This window comes from Cervus canadensis, chromosome 8 (genome assembly GCF_019320065.1).
Source record: "Cervus canadensis isolate Bull #8, Minnesota chromosome 8, ASM1932006v1, whole genome shotgun sequence".
NCBI classification, from domain to species: domain Eukaryota; kingdom Metazoa; phylum Chordata; class Mammalia; order Artiodactyla; family Cervidae; genus Cervus; species Cervus canadensis.
In genome coordinates this window covers 49,134,334-49,157,878 of record NC_057393.1, presented here as the reverse complement: position 1 = coordinate 49,157,878, position 23,545 = coordinate 49,134,334, and the positions used below count along the sequence as shown (strand labels likewise).

At 48.9% G+C, this 23,545-nt stretch overlaps 1 protein-coding gene across 3 annotated transcripts in view; it reads right to left on the bottom strand.

Moving 5' to 3' along the window:
- Positions 1-23,545, bottom strand: part of GRID1 (glutamate ionotropic receptor delta type subunit 1) — a 688,675-nt gene that overhangs the window by 456,300 nt on the left and 208,830 nt on the right. The gene's annotated exons all lie outside the window — the stretch shown is intronic.

The window sequence follows — 23,545 nt, the reverse complement described above, 5'->3', positions numbered from 1 at the left end:
TCTCCACTATTATGCACATGTGGTGAAAGTGTTTATTTGAAAAAGGAAGTGGATCCGGGGTGCATAGTTTCCCAGGTTAATAGAAGCCAAAGATGGGCTGCTTGATCAGTCATGCCATTTACCGAAGTCGAAAAATTCAAACTGATGAGAAGGAGCACTCATGATTTGACCCAGCCCGAGTTACAGGAAGGTACCATCTTTTGGAAAAAAAAAATGGAAACTTCTGGAGGACTTCCACGTTCTGAGTACATTACAGATATGGTCTCATCAAATTCCCCTAAGAAACCCATATGATGCTGTGGATTGCTGGCTCCATCAGGAAATGGACCATCATAGACACTAGAGTCCTTTCCCTGAGTCCCACAGCTGATGGCGGCAGACAAGGCTGCACGCAGTGCCATTTGTTCTAAGACCTGAGGTGCCATAAATGCCTCAGATGGGAGCACAGGAGTTGTCCACGTTGTCCCAGGTGAGGACAGAGCACAGGCCAGGCCAACAAGGATCAGACGGGCTCCTGGAGAATCCCCATGCCACATCTGTCAGATGAGGGGTGGCCCACAACCTCCTGGAACAGATCTCATTGGCTAGTCGCAGGAATATTCATTCTCTTCCCAGCTCCTCAAGTGAACATCTGCTTTTCTCAAAGCTGTGAATTTCACGTCAAGAATTTCCAATTACCTTCCCCTTGGTTTTATTTAGCATCACTGTATTGGAGGCATAATTAGTCTGAGATGAAAACCTGTATTGTTCCCTTCTCCTCTGCAATGAAATAGGTTTCCAAAAGTGCTAACAGAGAGGATCCTTCTCCAAAAATGACAAACAGTAAGTGAAGGATGAAAGCAGGAGTGAAATACAGATTGATGACAACTGTGGCTGAGCTAGGATGGGGGCGGGGGGGTGTGATGGTGGAATCTGTCAAGGAGCTCCGGCTCCAGATCTCACCTCCTCCTCACCTCCTAATGAGGATGGGCCTTTTCTGCAACATAAAAGTGATGCTGATGAAGATGAAAGGCCAATTTTCACCAATAAGTTTCCTAATGATACATCATGAGAACCAGGCACCTTGGGGATTATGAAGCATGGAGGTATCCTGAGTATTCTTCTCCCTGGAGCTGGCCATTCCCAGAGTCTGGGGGCTTTGTCCAATGTGTACAGGCTTCCTCCTGGCCAGGGTTACCCAGAAATGGGGCAAAATAAAGAGAGACACACATTTTACAAGAGTAGAAAATACCCATAGAAGTTGCATATTCAAGTAACCAAGACTCAGAGGCTCTCACTGACCCCAGGCCTCACAAAAGACCAGACATTTAGCTTCTGATCTGTCCAGTGCTTGTCAAACTCAGTTTTCTAGGATCCAAATCCTGGGCAATGATACCCTTTCTGCTCCCACTCTTGCCTTCTTATAGGCTCATCCAACAGAGCAGCCAGAGTGATCACTAAATGGGAAATAGCCCTGTCACTGTCTTAGAAAAACCCTCATAATTTCCCATCACACTTAAAATAAAACCGACTTCCTCACCTGGGCCTCAAAGCCCAGAGCCTAGAAGGTGTACCTTCCCCCACCTCTCTCTCCTCACCTGGTCACTCTCTCCCCTCCTCTCACTAAGGTCTAGCCATACAGCCATTCTCTCTCTATTCCTCTAACCAGTCAGCCTTTATTCCCATCTTGGGATCTTGGCGATGGCAAAGGTCTCCCTTACAGAAGCAAAGGCCTTCACAGGTCTGATTCCATCACACAGGTCTTAGCTCAGAAGTTGAAAGTGACCCCCAATCACTCCCTATCAATGTCATCCTATTCTGGGTTCCTTATAGATATCATTTGAGATCATCTTGCTTTTTGCCTCTGCCTCTCTCTCGCACTTAGAATGTAAGATCCATAATCATGGAGATCTAACTTGTCTTACTCCCCAGCACACCCCAGGACCTAGCAGAGTTGTAGAGCACCTGGCACAAAGCAAGGACTCAATAAATATTGATGGACTAAAGATCAGTAGAAAACTGGTAGGGTTTGGTTTACCAAGAGGACCACAAGGTGGAATGCATATTACCTTCAGATAACTGAGGGACTGACATGGGAGAAAGAGTAAAATTCTTATGTGGCCCAAAACTCTGATCTAAGACCAATGAGAAGTCATAGGACAGATTTTGCCCAACATTAAGTAGGAGCTTTCTCACTGTTGAGCTGCCCAACAAGAGAATGGGTTTCCTCTGGAGGTGGTGAGCTCCCCATCTCTGGAGGTATGTAAGCAGAGACCACTGCTAGTGCCCATGAAGTCAAGAGATGAACATTCTTCTATGTTCCTGAGTCCACAGCCATCATCAACACCCACTTTGGTTTCTTCTTTCTCAATCTTATTCTCCCGTCCAGATCATAATCCTCTGAGCAAGGGCAGGAACTCTGTCTCCAGCACGGCTCCAAAGCGCCTTGCACAGGGCAGGGCCATGGTGACGAAGCACACATGTCTATCAGACAAGGAGTGAAGTAAATGTGCCTGATTCCCTTTAGGCTGAAAGCTCCTGCTCCAGGCAGGGATCTCTCCATGGGGCCCCATGTGGAGGTGGGCACCTTCCTGGCAGGGCTAAGCTTGTGGCCTGTGCCTTCATCCAGGAGCACAAGCCTATAAAATGGACAGGAGAGAAGGTGGAAGAGGAAGAAGGGCCATCACAGAACACCAAAACCTGCACTCTGATCACTTATCTCTGTCAGTCTTCCCCACAGTCCTGGGAGAGGCTAACATGCCTTGCAGCCCCACCCAGACAAGGAAACCCAGGCTCCGGGAAGCCAGGCTTCTGGTCCAGTCCTACAGTGGGTCCAGGAGATGCTGAAGCAGAGCTCAGATGTGAAGGATGCCAGGACTTGCAATCCTGACACCCTGACCCCCAACGGGACAGACACTTCCCTCCCAGTTTTAGACTGTTCCAGTTGGAAATAGTCTCAACTCTTTCTGCCTTTTCCTCTCCCTGTCTCCTGAGAAATTGAGGCCCATGGGATCTGCCAAGTTGAGCCCAAATCAGAACTACATTCAGTTCCCTGTTATAGCATCCTGGCTCAGGACTATTCAGAAGGAAGCTGGTAAGATGAGTATATTCTCAAGCTCCCTCCTCCCAGCCCTGGGCAGGCACAGGGCTCCTTATGCACACCACAGCCTCTTTCCCATCACCTGGGACAGGTGATCACATGGAGGCACTCAGAGCCCATGTGCCAGGACAAGTCATGTCAGAATACTCCTCCCTCCCAGCCCACTAACAGGGACCCAATGTTGTTGCTATTGAGTCACTCAGTCATGCCTGACTCTTTGCGACCCCATGGACGGTAGCCCACCAGGCCCATCTTGCCAGGATTTCCCTGGCAAGAATACGGGAGTGGGTTGCCGTTTCCTCCCCCAGCAGATCTTCCCAACCCAGGGATGGAAACTGTGTCTCCTGCATTGGCAGGCAGATTCTTTACCACTGAGTCACCAGAGAAGCCCTAACAGGAACCCGGTATCAGCCACTGTATCTCCTCCACCTACTCAGGCTTCCTGGACTGATTTGTAGGCTTTTGTAGGATAAAAATAGGGGCAGAAAGAAGGAGGAGCAAAGAAGAGAAGCAAGAGCGCAAGTGGACCATAAAAGGTGACATATCTGGAGAGTCTGGGGAGACAGTGGCTCCCAAGAGACAAAGCAGGAGACAGAAAGAGAACGAGGATTCTAAGACATGTTACCACGAGTTGTGAACTGGATCCTCTGACAGTCTTCAAAGGATTCAGTAAAGAATTGTTAAGCACATATTATGTTTCCTGGTGTTTTCTTTTCCTAAAGTGACCCAACATAGAGACTGGGACAGGGGGCACCATCAGTTATGTTTGGATTACAAACGAAGGAAACACTCGTCTCTGATGATAGTACCTCTGACTTACTATGTCAGCCATATTTAGAATGAGTCACACAAAGAAACTTAGCTCCTTATTCATCTCACAGTAAAGTCTAATACCCACTCCACCACAGAAAGAAAGACTTCCAGCGAAAATTCTGAAACGGTAAATGTCTATTTTTGTACTCAACTATGAAAGAATATGTGAGTATATGTAAATATGTTTAATAAAATTTTATTGGTCATGTTAAAACATTTTTAAGCAGATGAATGTATAAGTAAATAAATGAGAACCCCAAATCCATTGTTTTGCTCACAAAGACACAAGTCTGTCCTGCTTGGGGGAGAAATTTTAACAGCCAGCGCTTCCTAGGTAAAGATCTGCCCTGTGCTAGGCACCTTTTTACATGCATTAACTCTTTAAATCTTGACAGCCATCTAGGAGGTAGGTAATATTACCTGCACTTTACAGGTGAGAAAAGGGAGACATTCACCTTGGGTCCCACAGTTAGTAAGTGCTGGAGCCAGAATTCCAAGTCAGGAGCATGGTTCCAGACCCACGTGCTTAGCTACTCTATTCACCTGTGCAGAGATCCAACCTACCTGCCGAAAAGGACTGACAGAGCCAGCTATCCACCACACGGGGTTGACCCCATCCCAGCTGCTCCAGTCAAAAGGAGCTTGTGGGTTGCTACCCTGAGAGGCTAAAGCATGTGTGTATCCCCTAACAGCTCAGGGTTAAATGGCAGCAAAATCAACCAAATGCAGTTATCACATTCTTGGCTATAATCAGTAAGTGTTTACAAAATTTTATGCCACAGAAACACAACAGTGACATGAAAAATAGGTATTTGGAAAGACTGAGCCTCCAATGTGGAGGCTGAGGCATGTCCGCAATGCCTCTACCCCCAGTATCTGTCAAGCAAAAGCCCAAAAGCAATAAGGCTGCTCTCTTCCATTCTCCTCAATAGAGCACTCAGGGAGGAGCTCCAAGGGGTGAGAAGCTGCAAGGGGCAGGGCTGGAACCTCCAGCAAATTTAGATTGTCTTGGAAGCCATGAGGCTGGAGACTACGTATGGGAGGAGGGTACGCACAAGTGACAGGTTTCTCAAGGGCTGAGAATGTGTCTCACTCATCTTTCCATTTCTGGAGATCAGTGCCAGGTCTGACACACCTGCAAAAGTCAACATGCAGAAGTGCTTGTGGGTTTGACTTGAAATAAGTTGAACTGAATGGCCTTCTCTGCTTCATAGAAAGAAGAGCATGGCAGCTGCAAGACAGACCACGTGGCCAGGGCTGTGGCTCAGAGAAGAGGACGTGGAGCATAACCCCCTACTCCTTAAGGTGGGCTGCACACAGTGGCATCTTTCCAAAATGGACAGCATAGGAAAAGGGAAACAAAAAATAACTTCATGGTAAAGAAATCTGACAAACACAACCTCAGCCAGGTGGTCAAGGTCAACATCAACAGTGATCAGTCAAGTTGACAGCATGCTTCCTTGATGAGCTGTGAGGAGAACGGCACTCTATCTCTGTGCTCTTCTTCCCCTAAATCCATTTGTTGTTGTTTAGTTGCTAAGTCGTGTCTGACTCTTTGGGACCCCATGGACTGTAGCCAGGCTCCTCTTCCAAGGGATTTCCCAGGCAAGAATACTGGAGTGGGTTGCCATTTCCTTTTCCAGGGGATCTTTCAGACCCAGGGATGGAATTCACGTCTCCGGCTTGGCAGGTGGATTCTTTGCCACTGAGCCTCCTAGAAAACCCTCCGCTAAACCCATAACCCCAACCTGATCATGAGAAAACATCAGACAAATCCCAACTGGGAGACATGCCACATCATACCCAACCAGTGCTCCTCTAATTGTTAAGGTCATCAGCATCAAGGAAAGTCTGATAAATTGTCACACCCAAGAGGAGTCTAAGGAGACATGATAACTAAAGCAATGTGGTATCCTGGATGGGAACCTAGAGCAGAAAAGGCACAGTAGGAAGTCTGAATCAAGCATGGATTTTAGTTAATAAAAATGTATCAGTAATGGCTCATTAATTGTGACAAATGTACAACACAAATAAAAGATGCTCATAATAGGGGGGGAAACTGGGTGCAGGATATATGAGAACTCTCTGTACCATCTTCGCCCTTTTTCTGTAAATCCAAAACTATTCTAAAATTAAAAGTTTATTTTTAAGAACTGGAGCCTCATCCTGAGTTTTGCACTTCCAAAATAGTCCTCACAAGTGTTCCCTTTTCCCCAATTATTCCTGCCTTCATCAGGGCTCTGTCAATGCTCATCCAAATATTGGTACCACCCTTCCTCCCTGGCCCCAGGCCCCCACCCAATCCACCCAGAACCTTCAACACCCTTACTGTGATGGCTCCTATGACTTCAGCGTTGATTCCAGCCCCCAGATTCCAGCCCCTGATATGAGCCCCATCTCTTACACACCTAGGCATCCAGGGTCTTTCCACTTCCTTGACTCCTATTCTTCCTTTAAGTGTCTATTGTGCTTTCCCTAAAAAGCTATATCATCCCTCCAGCTCCCTGGCCTCCCTCTCATGCCCCTGTACTTGCTGATCCCTTACCTGGGATGTCTTTTCCCCACTGTTCACCCTGGCTGACTCATGCCTGTCCTTTGAGACTCAGCTAATACATTATTTCCTATAGAAAGCCTTCTGTGACCCCAGGATGGCTACGTTGGCTTTGGTGAACACCCCAATCCTACCTACACTGAAATCTATCCTACATTGCTGATGACTGCCTACTTTCCTCAGGGAAAGTAGGCACAGTGCTCTCACTCATGTATTTTTAGTGCCAATTTTCACCAAATGTTTATTCAATGAGGAGTAAATCACTAGGGGAAAAAGAGGGATAAAAAAAATCACAGATAGCATTCCAGGTCTTTTGCTCCTGAGTTTTAAATGACAAATTTTATTCTTCAGAGTCCCATTATCCTCACTAGAGCCCTATGTAACCACATTCCATTATATGGCAATGTAACGGATTACTAGATTTAATTATAGCAGGATAATTAATGTCAAGGTATTGCCAGTTTGGACATAAATATCACCTTCAATATAACTATTCTCTACTTCTGTGATGCCTATGCTTGGAAAGACTAGTTTTTGATGAGAAATACCTTTATCATGGGGGAAGCAATGCCAAATAGAACATCTGATTTGCCAGCTGCCTCTGTCCTCCAGGAAGCATGCCTCCATCCTGGGTTTAGGCTGGCTCATGGCACCCCTGACCCTGATATGAGCCCCATCTCTTACACACCTAGGCACAGACCACCATACCTGGCCTTGCTCTGGCTGAACCAAGCACCTTAGGCAGAGGAATTTCTCAAGGGCTCTCTCTGGGACCCTTGGGAGGTTCCCAAGTCTCATTCCTTCATGACCTCCACTTACCTTCATTACAAGAGGTAAGAACAACCATGAGAAGTGAGGGACTCTCAGAAGCTATGTCAAGGCAGAAACAATGCAGCCAGCTCAGGGAGGGGATGCTACAGATCTTGTGGACCAAGAAGGCCTCACCTTGGGCCTCACAGGCCCTCTCCTTCAGCCACTCACAAACCTGGCTCTAGCTCTACCCTTAGACTGACTGCATTCTGTGCCTTGACAAAAGAAACATTGTTTCCCATCAGTTGCCTTCAAGCTACTCTCAAATGCGAGGACCATGAATATTCAGGCCACAAAGGCCAAAAACAGGATGCAGGGTCCCACCCTGGCCCGGCTCTCTCCCTAGATCCAGCCAGGACTTGGGAACAGACAAGTCCAGGCTCCCTTCTGGCTTGCCCGAACACTCATGCTAGAGCCCTGAGCTGCCACATAAGAAATTCTCCTACGCTAAGGCCCCCATGTTGTGAGGAAGCTCAAACTAGTGTATTCAGAGGGTCCATGTGAAGAAGGAGAGATGCCTTGCCAGCCTCCAGCTTCTCCTTCCCCTCACTCCCCCATTTCTGACACAGCCACTGTCTGACTGGAATAGCAGGACAGACTTCAATTCAAAATCATCCAGCTGAGCCCTTACCAAATTTCTGACCCAAGGAAAACATGAGAGATAACAACATGATTTTTGTTTTACGCCACTTAGTTTGCAGATGGTTCATCACACAGTAATAGATAACCAGAACAAAGATCCAACATCAGAGCCACTGTGGTGAACAAACAGTTCATGGATCCTTCTTCCAGTAGTCAAAATCAACTTCTACTTCTCATAGTGGCGCTGGTCCCCCCAGGAAACAGAGAAGGATGTTCCAACGTACTGGTGCTCCTGCTCAAACATCTCCCTGAAACATTTATGCACACCCCACAGTCTCAAGGCCTGGAATTCTCAGGCCCCATTAACCCCACACAGTAAGGATTCCTTGCCCATACCTCACTCCCACCCACTAATTAGGAATGTAATAATAAAAAAAAAAAAGCACCTTTGAGCACTCTGTGATTGAGCTGAGACCTCGTGTCTCCAAGGAAGACAAAGGTGGTACCAAAGGCTATAGTTCTGATGGGAAGCACAAACTGCACGGTCATTCACGTCAGCAGCAGCACCAGCATCATCGTTACTATCTTCGTAATCACCACCATCATCCTCACTATCACCACCACCATCATCATAATCATCACCACCACCATCATCACCACTGCCATCATCATCATCACCATCATCCCCACCATCACCTTCATCATCATTATCATCCCCATAACCACTATCAGATGCAGGAGCATCCCCACAGTACTACCAGGGACGTTTATGGAGCACTTACTACATACCAGGGACCATCCTAAGTACTGCAAATGCCCTATCTAGCCAAACTCTCATCACATTCTCATGGTGCTGTCCCACTACTGTCTCCACCTTAAAGATGAGAAGACAAAGCTTTACAGCACTCTTGTAACTTGCTCACAGCCACGATAAGGCCAGTGCTGGGATTCTAACCCCAAATGCACTAAAACTCCAAGGCCAGGCACACCTCAACTGCTCTGGCTCCTCTTCCCTCAAGCCCACTCCGTGGCTCCTCACCCTGAATTGCTTTAGAAAATTCCCACTGGAGAACCCAGGCCCCCAAATGTAACCCTGCAGTGCCTCAGTCTCTGCATCTGGAAAACGGGAGTGGTGACAACAGCCTGGCTCTGGGCAGAATGTCAGACCTCAGGGGCCCTGTGTCGTGGAAGGGGCAGGGGGCGTACTTACCAATCACCTGCTCTAGGCCAGGGAACACGGGGTGCTTCCCACACATTGTCTCATTTAAACGTCATCAAGCTCTGGGGGCAGGCAGGGATTAATTTCCCTATTTCACCAGTGACCCCAGATTTAAAGGGCTTCCCTGGTAGCTCAGCTGGTAAAGAATCCACCTGCAATGCGGGAGACCTGGATTTGACCCCTGGGTTGGGAAGATCCTCTGGAGAAGGGAACAGCTACCCACTCTAGTATTCTGGCCTGGAGAATTCCATGAACTGTATAGTCCATGGGGTCGCAAAGAGCCGGACACGACTCAGCAGCTTTCCCTTTCACTTTACAGATTTGGGACAACCCAGAGGGATGGGGTGGGGAGGGAGGTGGAAGCGGGGATTCAGGATGGGGGAACACATGTACACCTGTGGCTGATTCATGTCAACGTATGGCAAAAACCACCACAATATTGTAAAGTAATCAGCCTCCAATTAAAATAAATTAATTTAAAAAAAAAAAAGAGTGAGGCCAGCTGTGTAACTCCCAAGCCCTTATTCCTTCTGATGTCCCCACTGTGTCCCAAACTGGAGGAGGGTCATACCTTCCACTGGGAAAGGCCCCTCTGTCTGACCATGTTGAAGAAGCGGGGTCATTCTCTGTACATTCACTGAGAGGGATTAATGAACCCAGGGTGTGTTTGCTCTGCCTTCCCTGGGGCAGGCAGCCATTCTGGGCCTGGTTCCATCCTTATAGGAAGAGACACCAAACAACGGGAAGGGGACACACAGCTCCGGGGCAAAATTCTCCCTGCTCATCGTCTTCCTAGCTCTGGAGACCCTCTGGGTGCCAGGCTAGCTTATTCCACAGCTTCCCTTCTTTTGGAAGCTAAAACTAGCCAGACTTGAAAGGACACCTCCCCTCAAAGAAAGAAAAGGTTGTAAATTTTTTTTAATTGGCTGCTGAATTAAATGTGCAAACAGTGTCCCCCACTATGTAGAAAAAGTATTTTTCCCCACTTTTTATTTGCCTCTGAGGCTTCCCATTCTGCCTAGAGTATAGCCTCATCCCCTGATTGGAATGACCCCATGGGGTTTCACTACATGGAGAACCCAGTGGAAGTGGGACGGGGGAAGCAGGCAGAAAAAGGAAGGACCCAAGAGCACACTGCCGTCCACCCACCCCACCTCACACACATGCACACAAATATACAACAGCAGTTCAGATTTGTGTACCTATTGGCACAAGTGCAAACAAGCAGAGGCCGACAGGGGAGAGGCCTGCGCAGACTCAGGAGTAGCCCCGCCTGACTCTCATCAGGTGACTGAGGAAAGGTTAGTCGAGGTTGGGTTTGAAATCCCTGCTGAAGGATAGCGGAAAGATGTTTCTGCAAAGAGCATGTCCTCTCAGCCTTTCCAGAAGGAGAATCCTTGGAGCAGCAAGGCAGGCCCATATGCACACACATTAATAAAACGCAAAGCTCTTTAGATAGATTACTTGTTCCTTGCAGGAAGCAGACACAGTGGCTGCCAGAAGGCTACACTCACACTTGTGAATTTGCTTGGTAAGACATGGAACAGGGGCCTGTCTAATTCCCACACCAAGGGCCCACGCAAGGAGCCCCATTCCAGCTCCAGTGCCCCTGCAGTGGTCCCGGAGGCCACCCTGTGCTCGGATCCTGGACCCCTTCCCACATTCACCTCCCACCCCCCAACCCTTCACTTGGCTCACCCTGCACCAGCCACACCCTCCTCCCCACTGATCCTCCAGTGTGGGCCAAGTTCATTCCAGCCCCAGGACCTTTGCACATGTTTTCCAACTGCTGAAATTGCTCTTCAGTCAGATCTTGCTTAATGGCTTCCATCACATCCTTATCATCCTCCTTGGAAGCACCAGCTCTGATAAGTGCCACTAAAATAGTGTCCCAGCAAACCACTCTCTCTTTACCTTGCCTTACCTTTCTTCAGGGAGGTTATCACTAACAAATTACTTTGGGTTATTCATTGATTTTTTTTCAGTGTCTTCTCACTGCCTCCACTAGAATGTCAACTCTTTGAAGTCAGAGACCACGTGTGTCTCAGTCCTTCTGTGACCCCAGTATCTAGAATAGCCTGATGCATATTAGCTGATCGATTAACATCTAATCCATTTCAAGAAAAGCACACTGTTACCTGAAGAGGCACTACAGTCATAGAGGGTGCAGCATCCCAGCGGAGCCTGGTCTAAGCAGATCTCAGGCATTTACTGCCTTGAGCTATAGGCTCACTTTTCAGGTTTTTCTAAACATGTCTCACTTGCAGGAAGGGACCAACCTCACCTCTCAGTTGCCTTCCAGTGCTCAGATAGAACTGTGCAGAGTAGGAGCTCAGAGAGTCACCAAGTACATTAGCCAGGCTTTGAAGAAATTGACCAATTCCCAGTATCACATTCAGGAACCCCCAGGGCCCTGGAGAGCTACCACGCCCACAAACAGGCCCACAAACAGGACGCTGCCAGCTCTGGGATAAGCAACTAGCAGCAGTACTATGGAGTGATGTTAGGGGCCAAACCAATACCATGAACCTCTATCTAAAGAGTTGACCTCCATACACTTAATTAGCATTTAACATGGACTTTGAAAAATGATGGATAATAAACCCAAGGACTTCCTGCAAATACAAAGAAGGATCCTAAGGTCAGTCAGCAAAACATGGCACCAACCAGCAAGGGCAAGAAGAATAACAGATGTACAGAAAGTGGGGTACCTTGAGGATCCAGGGGGGGAAATAGGAACTCAGAAACACTGTGCTAAGGATGATCGTTGATTCTTGGTGAGAAAGTACTGGGAAAGAAGAGTGGGCTCACTTCACTCCATGCCCATATTTTAATATGCTGAAGTTGACAGTATATAAGCAACATCAGACATTGCCACTCAGCAGTCTGCATGTCTTATCAGCCCTGCCACAGGCAGAGTTGGCTAACAGAGAACTTAAAAATTTAGTAACTAGTTGCCAATGTTTAAGAATTAAGAGATTTCACAGTAAAGTCCAGATTTCTGCCTCCTCTTGAGACATAGAAATCAGCAGCTGTACCAGACCTTCACATGGGAAACTTATTGGAGCCTGAACATCCCCTCCAGGGCAAGAGGTGCCCACAGGTGCTACACTCTCTGCTCTTCTCACAGTCCACCTGCTCTACGCTTAGATATCCCTGCCTAGATGTTGTGGGCATTCAGGTCTGTGATTTGTGTTATACCTGGCCAGCATTCCAAATCACGACTTTAGCCATTCTTTGGATGGTATATGACTGAGATTGTAGGACCACCCTGGGCTATTGGGGTCAAGGGTGGAAGTGTCAGCGGCTCAGAGGAGCAGTATTATGACCAGTCTTCCAGAAGGATGGCTCCTCATTCATTGCACATCAGGATGCAAAGCTCCGGGAGCCGTGTAAGGAAGACCAGATGCAGGGTGCACCCTTTGGAAAGCAACATGTGACAGCATTATCCAAGAACAACTCCTGGGTTGCCTGGGTTGGATGGACCCACTTGGCTACTGCAGAGCCACAAGGAAGGAGTGGACACAGCACCCCTCCCCACATGCTGTAGTATGGAGTGATGTTAGGGGCCAAACCAATACCATGAACCTCTATCTAAAGAGTGGTGCTGTCTCCAGTCGGGGTCTCATAGTCAGGGACCCAATCTCTTGCTCAAAACTCTTTTGGAGTGTGAATTCTCTCTCCAGTTAAGCTTGGCCACTCTTTGGGGGCAGGGCCTATATCCTTCTCCCCCAAAGCACCCATTTGACTGCCCTCTGCGGGAAGGGGCCCATGGTATCTTGGTGGTGGCTGGCCCCCCGACAGGCTGCTGAAGGAATCGCTCTCATCCAAAGAGCAGAAAGCACCAGCGGCTCTCCCTACTTCCATCAACCCAGCAAGCAGCAGTCCTGAGAAGCCACGAGGGCTATGCAGCTGGGATGGGGCAGCAAGAGCCCAGATGGGAGGTGCCCTGTGTGCTCCCACCCTGCTCCTGGGCAGGATCTGCATGTGCCCAGCCAGCATCAGGAGCACTGAGGTGTCCTCTCCTCCTCCACACCCCCATGGACTCCAACATTCTCTCTAGCCAAGAACTGGGACAAGCATCCAGTCCTCAATTCCAGCTGAGCTGGCTGAGGACCCTGAGGGCTTTATCACTCTTTGCTAGCCCCATCTGCCATCATCTCTGGGTGTACCCTGCATCTGGTCTTCCCCACATGGCTCCCGGAGCTTTGCATCCTGATGTGGAGGGAATGAGGAGCCATCCTTCTGGCAGGCTGGTCATAAGCAGTGCTCCTCTGAGCCATTGACACTTCCACCCTTGACCCCAATGGCCCAGGTTGGTTCTACAGTCTCAGCCAAACACCATCCAAAGACACGGGGAAGGTATCATTATCCTAGTTAACAGACCAGTGAACAACTCAAAAAGAGGACATCAATTTTGAGCTGGGACCTCACTGAGTGTCTATTTGCTCCAAAGGCAATGCGCCTTCTTCTGTGCTATTAGAAGTCTTAGTCCCTGAAGACGCACCATCATGTCCCCAGTTGAGCATCTAAAAGCTTCCAAGAAGAGGGGACTAGATTGGGGTTGGAGGGAAGAGGAAAAAAGGGGGGGACACCCTCAGGTCTTCTGACCTGGCTCCTGTTACTGAAATTAACGTGCTTCTAGCCCTGAATCTCTCCTATGGTAGGAACCCAAAGCCTTCCCTCCCTGCCTGCCTATGTACTGAGGCTTTATGTATGGGGCTGAGGGATACACACAGTTATCTCCTAGTAAACATTTCCTTCAGTATCCTACTTGTATCTAGTTCTTTTCCCTCACACCTTCACACTCATCTCCCCCAGCATCTCCATTCTCCCTAATCTCCATGTCTCTAACCGTGGACCACAACCCTCATTCTTTGCTTTCTCCCTGACATCATTCATGGACGCAGATACCAAAGATGTGTGGGTAACACACCAGAGGAAGGGAGACACCATGCCACCTTGTACAGAAAACAGGTGAGAAATGGGTATGAGACACACCTGTTAATGGACCATCAACCATGCCCACGCCTCTCCTTCAGTCAACTGACCCAGCAGCAGGTCCCCATCAGAATCTCTGATGTCCACCACCAGCTCATTTCAAAATTTGGAGTGTCGACCTTGCCCAGAGTCATAGAAGATTTTGTTTTTCTCAGTGCCTCGTAGCTCTACATTTTCTCAGACTTGTCCATCTCCCCATTGACACACGAGTTACTGGGTGCCTTCTGGTGGCCAACCGTGTGCTGGACACTACAAAAGGAAAAGTGGAGATCCATATCCCAGAATGTTCCCCACGCTTAATCCTTGGAGTAACCTTGTGAGTCAAGTATCATTAACTCCTTTGCACAGATAGGTAAGCGAAGCTCAGAAAGATGCCAGGACAGGAAATGGGACAGAAGCTGGACCAAGTCTGCTTGCAGAGCTCTTCTTTGTCCCGTTAACCACACTACAGAAGGGTTAAGTCAAACGCCCTCAGGCTGTCTGGTAACCAGAGGGTCTCTAGGAAGACACTCTTCCTGTTGCCAAGAAGAGAGGCACAGGCAGCCTGTCCAACCCCTCACACTCTCTGCAGATGTGTGGGCAGAGACAGGACCATGATGGGGAGGGAGGGAGCCCTCATTCCCCAGAGAACTCTCAGAGGCTATTCAGTCCACTTCTGGAACCCCACCCTAGCTGCTCCTCAATGGAGATTATCATCAAGTCCACCATTCGACATATTCTAGGAGGAGAATGGACTTCCCTTTGATCTGTCAGAGGCAGCAAGTCTCCTCCTTCTCCCAGTGGCATATAGCGGAAAAGAGCTGGGCTGTGAGTCAAGGAGCTCTGAATTCCCATCCCAGCTCTGTCACTCTATCTGTGGGAGCACCAGCAAATCCCTAAATCCCCGGGCTCCAGAGCATGGTGACAACCTTTCCTCTCTAGCATTGCTGAGAGGATTAGATGAGTCCATGGGTCTACATAAGCAAGCTTGATACAGACTTTTTTTTTTCTCTCCCATGGTTCCACACCCCCTGCCTCGCCACCCTGACCCCAAAGTCAAGCAAGGTCAAAACAAAGTTAGAGAAAGGGGGCACATGGCCCCTGTCACACACAGACCTGCCTCCTAGGAAGCCCATGTAGGAATGGTAGACAGTACAAAATGGCCCCAACTCACCTTCCTTTACTGTTTCCACTCCCTTCGCAACATGGCCTTGCAGCTCCCCCAAGAGGAGTTTTCCCCAAGGCTCCCTCCCCTGGCCCTTAAATCCAGGCTGACCTGCTGGCTTGCTTTGGCCAAGAGATCTCGGCAGAAGCCATGAGGCACTAGGTCTGAACCTAGACCTCCAGTAGCCCCGAGCACCTGCATTTGCTCTCTTGAAACTCTGCTGGTGCCCTGAAACACCAGCTGGCTAGCAACTGGTGATGAGGGACCCGGAGCCTGGTGCCACACTACCACAACTCACAGCCAGCCAACCACCATCTTAACCCGCCAACCCCAGCTCAACAGCCAGCTGACCACAGACGCACAAGCAAGCCCAGACAAGATCAGTCATGTCTGACCCTGGTCTGCTGACCAGGAGACTCGCGAGTATGAGCATTATTGTTTCAAGACCCTGAGCTGGAGGCTGGTTTGTTATGCTGCACCAGCTAACTGATAGACAGGCCTTCTCTTCTCCAAGCCGACTGGCAGCTTGAGCACAAAAAAGCAGATGACCAAGTTCCTGATGGCACCACGCGAGGGCTCCATAGGGTGGCATGGAGACGACGGCACCAGATGCAGGCTACACAGCATAGACAGCTTCTCTGAGATGAACCCACATGGAGTCACCTCGCCTCAACTCTGCCTCTCTAAACACCCCAGTCTTCCTCTGGCTTCCCGCAGGGCTAAGGAAATTCTGCCTCTTCCCCACTGGGCTCCCCACCCAGATGTTCAGCCAACAAAGGGCTGACTCACCACCTCAGGGGAGGCCTCCCCAGGCTCAGCACCCTGGGGGATCCAGGAGCAGAAAGGGTGATTGAGTCACTCCACTGCTTCAGGCTGTTTCCCTTTGTAAACGCCTATTTCTCAGGCCTGTCCCGTCCCCAGTCCCAAGGGCTACCTGCTAATAAGCCACAGAGACTCCTGCAGGGAGAAACTAACACTTGACTGGCTATTTAATGGCCCACAAAGGAAGAAAAGAACCCCAGGCGTCTCCAGCCCCGTTCTTCAGGCCTGAGATCCCTCTCTTCAACCCAGGAAGGAGCAGACAGCTGAGTAAGGCCTCCCTGAGTATCGGGAATGGGGTGGCGGATTCAACATGTAACTTGAAATAGAAACAGCACTCAAACAGAAAACAAACTCAAGAGCGTCCAGCATCATTCAAGCATTTCCCTGGATGAGGGTTTGGATGGCCCTTTGAAATGTAAAAACCAAACATTAAATTCTTTCAAACAGTCTCTTACTCAGGTGCTCCTGCTTGGCCTGAACGTTAAGATTGTGTTTACTCAGTCCACTGGGTAACTGAGCATCTAGAGATTATTTGCTTGGAACAGAAGTCAGGGCTCCAGGGAGTGCACCCTGCATCCATGCCTTTGAAAACAATCATTCATGGGCCCGAAAAGGCCAGTAAGAGAGACGAATATGTCTCCGCTCCTGCTCTCATGTGCTCTCAGGTTTCCTGGGAAGAGAGCTACAAAAAGGCTCGCAGCCTGGCGGCGGGGGGCAGGGGGTGGCCTGTGGGCCCTGGGGGCCACGCAAGGGTACCCAGGATGCCGCAGGTCCTTGCAGGCCCGTGACGGCTTTCCCAGCATGCACAGGCTTAGGAAGGATGAGAGGAGTGTGGGGACAGGGAAGGAAGGGGACAGTGGACAGGACACAGGCCCTGGTGGGACAGCTCTCTGCCCTTCCCTGTCTTGGCCAAGCCAAGAATTCCAGCTGTTCTGAACATCACTGAGCTCCAAACCTGCCAGGATCTCTCTACCAAATCTCTCTTCCTCCTGAGCTCATTTCTAAGAATTTCTAAGAAAAAAAAAAGGAATTTCTCAGACTCATTGCACTTTTTTTACAGTATGAAGGCTTTAAAATCCGTAAACAGTGGGATATAATTAAATGCAAATGCGGGGCCACATTTAAAAATTAATCTTCTATAAATTAATTAGTAATTTTAAACATTCTGATAAATGATACTTAAATGGCACAGAATTATCCTAGCTCTGAGTGATAAAGTCATCTGCTGAAGATTTACCATGTTGGAGTGAGAAATATTTGCATATATCATGTGGGACAACAGAACGCTGCGATTATTTAATTTACCTTTGCTATGAATGTATTAAAAAGTGCCATCTTTATATTCAAATTGTGGGAGCAAACTCACTCATTGCAACAAACCCTGAGAAGCAATTGATTCGAAGCCAGACATTAACCCTGACTGTACATCTCAGTTCAGTTCAGTTCAGTCACTCAGTCATGTCTGAGTGCAGCACGTCAGGCTTCCCTGTCCATCACCAACTCCCAGAGCTTGCTCAAACTCATGTCCATCAAGTCGGTGATGCCATCCAACCATCTTATCCTCTGTCATCCCCTTTTCTTCCTGCCTTCAATCTTTCCCAGCTAGACTGTGCTTCGAGTAAAGATTAAACTGGCCTCCGGCCACACTTGTTGCCTGGGAAGCCAGTCCTGTGCTGGGTGGGGAGGGATATTGGAAGTGGTGCTGTCTACCTTTGTCCCTTCACATTCACCTCCTTCTCCCAGCCTGGGAGAAAGACAATCACCACTTCCAGAGCCATGGGGAGCTGTCCCACCAACAGGCTATTCCCCTCGCTGTCCTTTCTCCCGTCCTTCTGGCTGCAGAGACTACAGAGATCATGCTAACAGCAAAGGCAAATGCCATCAGCTGCAACGTCACTGAGTGCAACTGTTTATCTCCCAGCATTTCAATGCCTTCCCCAGACTGCTCTGCCATCAGCAAGGCCTTTCAGGATGTGTCTGTGTGTGTGTGCGCATGCGTATATGCACAGGTCAGTGCCTCTTGCACTGTGCTAGTCTGAGGGTCTGCTCGTACCAGTGTATGTGGCTGGTTGGCTATTATCACTCTATCAGCCTGTGTCCGTGTGTGTGTGTGTGTGTGTGTATGTGTGTGTGTGTGTGTGTGTGTCTAGTCATCCAACCTGTCTGCACTGTTGCTTATTGCCAGGACTCTCCTGATCCACTCACCTCCCTGCCCACCACTCTTTCCTGGGGTACCACGTGCCACCCACAGGTACAGTCTACCCCACTCGCTGACCAAGGAACCAAGATCAGGCCAAGGCAGGGTTCTGAAGCAAACTTAAGCCTTCCCGAAAGCAGAAGTTTTAAGATCAAAGCCCTTGCTGATGAGCTGGCCAAGGACTTGAGGACCAGCCCAAAACAGGCAGCTGAGGCACATAAAAAAAACACAGCTTTCCATTGAAGGTAAGAAATATAAAATATCCATTCATTCATTCATTCCCTCAACAGCCACTGTGGGTCAAATCTTGTGCTGCTCTTGGAAGATAAAACAGTGGACACATTCCATCCCTGCCCTTGAGGAGTGGGAAGAACAGGCCCCACGGAGCTGGATGGTGCTTGGATGGCAGGGCGTGGACAGGGTACAGTGCCTGCCTCGCGAACTGTGAGCAAGCAGCGGCAATTCTTCTCCATAAATGCTTAAGAGAGCTTAATTTTTCTACTTTTCCCAGTAAAACAAAAGAGACGGGGAGGGAGAGGAGAGAAAGAAAGAGGATACAGAAGGAAAGAGGGAGCCCCCGTACAGTTACAAACAGAAGCAGAGAAACGACGGATGACAGCTGGAAGGACAAAGTCCTGGAGTCACCCACACACACCCAGAGGAGGCCCTGGTGGACAGGAGCCCTGAGGTGCCCCCTCTCAGTCACCAAAGCACATGCCCAGCAGGACCACTGCCACAATGTAGCCACAATGTGTGAGCTATGGCAGGTCTCCAGGAAAAGGTACCACCACTGTGTTCCCAGCTAGTACTTGATATGGTTCCTGGTCCATAGCAGACACCCAGTCTGTACTGGATGGATGGATGGTTGTGTGGATAGATGGACAGATGGATGGAAGGACTCACGGATGCATGGACAGGTGGACGGACAGATGGACACACAGATACTGACACATGGATGGATAGAATCTCCTCCAAGAAGATGAGATGAAGCCCAGGGCCAAAATGGACTGTGGACTGGAGTGCTCTGCATCAAACCTGACCTGGAGAAGAAATAACAGTAAGACATTCATATCCCCCAACAGAACAGGGACTAAGGTTATAGAGGCCCCTACAGACTACTGACCTTGAAAACCCTGGAAAGGACCCCAAGAACAAACCAGTCCTGAAGTTTGGATTTCCCACCCCTGGACTAGGGAGTCCCTTCCTGTTGCCATCTCAGCCTCAGCCTCATCACTCCCTGCCCAACACACCCACTGCTGCAACCACACCACACATGTGATCCTGAAGACACTGGGGCTCTCCAGACCCCTGTCTCCAGCCCCACCTTGACCATGAAGCCAATGAAATTTCATTCCTAGAGATCCAGATCCAGTGTCACTTACTCCAGGGAGGCCCTGGCCCCCTGACCACTCCACTTCTCCTGGACCAGAAGGCATAGCTCCAACCTCAGTGCTCTCACAGATCCTGGTCACAGCTCTGCTTTTTATAGGTAAAGGGAGCTGTTAACACCTCTGTCCTCCCCACCAAGCTGGGGGACCCATGAGGGCAGAGACAGTCGCTTGAGCACCCACCGCAGAACCTGGCCTGGAAAAGGGAATGTTAACCAATTCCAGTATTCTTGCCTGGAGAACTCCATGGACAGAAGAGCCTGGCGGGCTACAATCCACAGGGTTGCAAAGAATCAGACATGACTGAGTGACTAACACATACAGAACTTGGCCGAGCACTCAGACTCATTAAATGCTAGACAAATGGAAGAAGAAACTCCTTTCCTAAACATAAGTCTGCAATAGAAAGAAAGCAATATACAAAAAATTAATAGGTCCAGGATCATGGAATTATTATGCCTTTGTATATAAACTAAATGTGCTCTTTTAACTCCTAATTAACTCCTTATTCCAGGCATTTTCAAACATTTTACACTGTGAAACATACATTTTAATAAGTACACAAATTGAACTTAAACTACAAAAGCTCACTGAAGGACATTAAGGAAAGCTTTAAAAAATGAAGAAACACATGTTACTGAATAAGAAGTATTGTAAAGTTACTATTTCTCCCAAAATTAATCTATAAATCCAATGCAACTCTAATCAAAATACCACTTTGGAGGGATTTCACAAATGAATGAAATGAAAGCTATTAAAATATTTCATCTGTTTGTGAAACAGAGAGAGACAAAGAAGGAACTTCTGAGCAGAGGGGAGGGCTCCAGCGGCCAGGAACAAGATCCCTACCCTCAGCCCCTCTCAGCTGTCACCTTGATTACTTCAGGACTGCCACAGCCTTCCCTGGCTGCTGGTTTGGGCTGACAGGTTACAATGACTATAGCACCAGAGATTGCTGTCACCATCCTCCAGAATCCCTGCTTAGCAGGCAATGGTCCAGAGAAGAACTGAGGCTCCCAAGGAGTCCAACTCAGTCCCAATTAGGGATGATTGGAAAGTGCCACCTCCACTCACTAAGGGAGCCCCAGTGCTGAGGCCACAGAAAGCTTCCCTCCATGGCCTGTATCCTCACTGCCCACCCAGGGTAGCCTCACAGGGGTCTCCAGGTCTGGAACTGGGAGGCCAGAGTTCTGTCAGCCCTGAGTCCAGTCTCCCCAAGGCGATCCTTTTAAAGATAATGCACTGATGCGGTAATTGTTAAAGACTGATTTTTTAAAAAAAAGATCTCAGAGGAGATAATGTGGATACAGCACTGAGAGATAAAAGCCGAGGGAAACAAGATGTGTGTGTGCCTAGTCATGTCTGACTCTTTGTGGCCCGGCCCCCTGGACTGCACCCCACCAGGCTCCTCCGTCCATGGCATTTTTCAGGCGAATACTGGAGTGGGTTGCCATGCCCTCTTTCAGGGCATCTTCCTGACCCAGGGATCCAACCCATGTCTCCGGTCTCCTGCACTGCAGGCAGATTCTTTACCACTCAAGCCATCAGGGCCTGTTACATGAGCCCACAGGGCCCCACAAGCAGACCCCAGTGCCTTGGCCTGCAACACTTCACTTGACTCACCCACCCCCAAGGCTAGATTCACCAAGCTCACAAACCCTGGTCAAGGTAGCCCCTTGCAAAGTGGGATCACAGATGGGCCAGCAACGCATGGGCTCCCAGGCCAAACTCCTCGCAGGGACTGAGTGTGCCTGGACGCTGGACAGGGAAGTGGCTCCCGGCATAGCACATGAACAGCCTGGCAGGTCCCGGACAGCCATGTCCATGTCATGTAGAATTTGACCTTTATGACAGTGAAAGTGCGAGTCCACCCCACAGATTCACATGTAGCAAAATGTGAAAGAGTCAAGCAGAACCCTGTTCTCCCTTACTGCCAGCAGCCAGGCTATTTGAGCAGGGAAGGGAAGGAGTTACAATTGGGAGGGCCACATCACCCACCCCCACTGTAACTGGTCCACACCTGATTGTCTGATAACAACACATCATCAACAGTGTGGGGGTGGTGAGGCCATTTACTTCCCCACACCAACGTTTTATCTTTTGTAAAATTCAGGACATGCCCTGGCAGTGGGCCACCCTTGTGGACATCCACTGTCCTTGTCACCACAAAGAAGAGGCTGGCTTACTCTGCTTGAAAAGCCCAAGCAATGCCTGGGAGCAGTGAATAAAGGTTTTGTTCCAGGATTGGCATCGTCAAGTCTCTCTTAAGGGACCTGATAAGCTAGCCAGCCATTCAGGTCACATTCACCTCCACAGTCCAGATTCTTTCCCCTACCACACTTAGGAGATGCACTAAAATTCTTTGAGCATAAGCATCCTCAAAACTTTCACCAGACCCGGACAGAGGCAACTGAATTATACCTTCCCACATGAAACCAGCACAGCCGTGTTTTACCCAATACAATAATTTCTATGCTTGTATTTTCCATATGGGCAGACCTCTGAGATAGTGTGGATTCGGTTCCAGATCACCCCAATAAAGCAAATAGTGCAATAAAGTGAGTCACACAAATTTTTTTTCCTCATATATATAAAAGTTATGTTTACACCATACTGTAGTCTATTGTATGCAATAGCATTCTGTCTAAAAACACAATGTATATACTCTAATTAAAAGATACTTCATTGCTAAAAGATACTATCATCTCACTGTGCAGGATTGCCCCAAACCTTCAATTGGTAAAAAACACAATATCTGGGAAGCGTAATGAGGCGAGATGTGCCTGTAGTCAAACACAGCAACATGGCATATAGGGGCTTCGGAGTGGGTCAGTCTGGACTTGAGTCCTGTTTAAACACTGGTAGCTGCTTGCGTGACTTTAAGCAAGTCATTTAACTTCTTCAGCTCCAGTTGCCTCATTTTCAAAGTGTGAGGATTAGAGATGGCACACAAAAGGCCAGGCTGTGGTGGGCACCCAGGAAATGATGGCAATCCCTCCTCCTGACAGCAGGTATATGGGACCAGAGACCAAGATTCTGAGGGGCTGGAGCTGGAGGCCATGAAGCCCAGGTGCTGTCCTACCCCCACTGACTCCTGCCATCTCTCCCTCCTTGTCATTCTTGCCCAATATTAAGAGCAGCCACTCTCCGGGCAAACCCAGCTCTGCACACCCAGCAAAGTAAAGGCTTTGCAAACAAGGTCTGGGGGATCAAGAAGGCAATCGGACAAAGCCAAGTCATGTGCATCCAACCCTGCAGGAGTTTGCATGATTAACCACTTGGAAATAGTATCTTTAGGCCCGTCTTGGTTCTGTGGTAAATCCTTGTAGGGCTTAGAAAGAGAGTGGGGAGCTGAATTCCTCTGGAAGGAAAATGATGAATGTGAACAGTGTATGAGTACTGATGCTTCTTGAGAAGCCCTGTGCCCGTCACCCCCTCCATCCCTACTTTCTGATAAAGACACTGAAGTTACAGGGGTGAAACAAATCACTCAGGGTCACACAAAGAGTCAGAGGGGGGAGTTGGACTTGACTCCAAAGTCGCTTACCTCCAAAACCAATGTTTTTCCTACTTGCAAGCAGGGAGAAGAGGCAAGGGATTGGTGAGAAGAGGGAGGGGTGGAGCCTGATGCCACTAGCAGACACCAGCCCAGAGCAGACTCCGAGAGTGGACAGAATTCAGCAAGGGGAAAAGCTTTCCTAGGAGCAGACGCTGGCCAGGACACTGGTAGGAACATTCTGAGAAAGCCTCGAACACATTAGTGCCGCTAATCCTCGCCTGCCCATGACTGGCCTGAGTCACTTCATACAGGGAAATGTGTTCTGGTGAAAAGGCCGAACGCTGCCCAGACCTCACAGTCTGGCTGACCACCAGCGTGATCCAGGGCCTGATTAGCCCAAAGCAGCATGGCGGCCGGCCAACTGCATGAAATTAAGCATT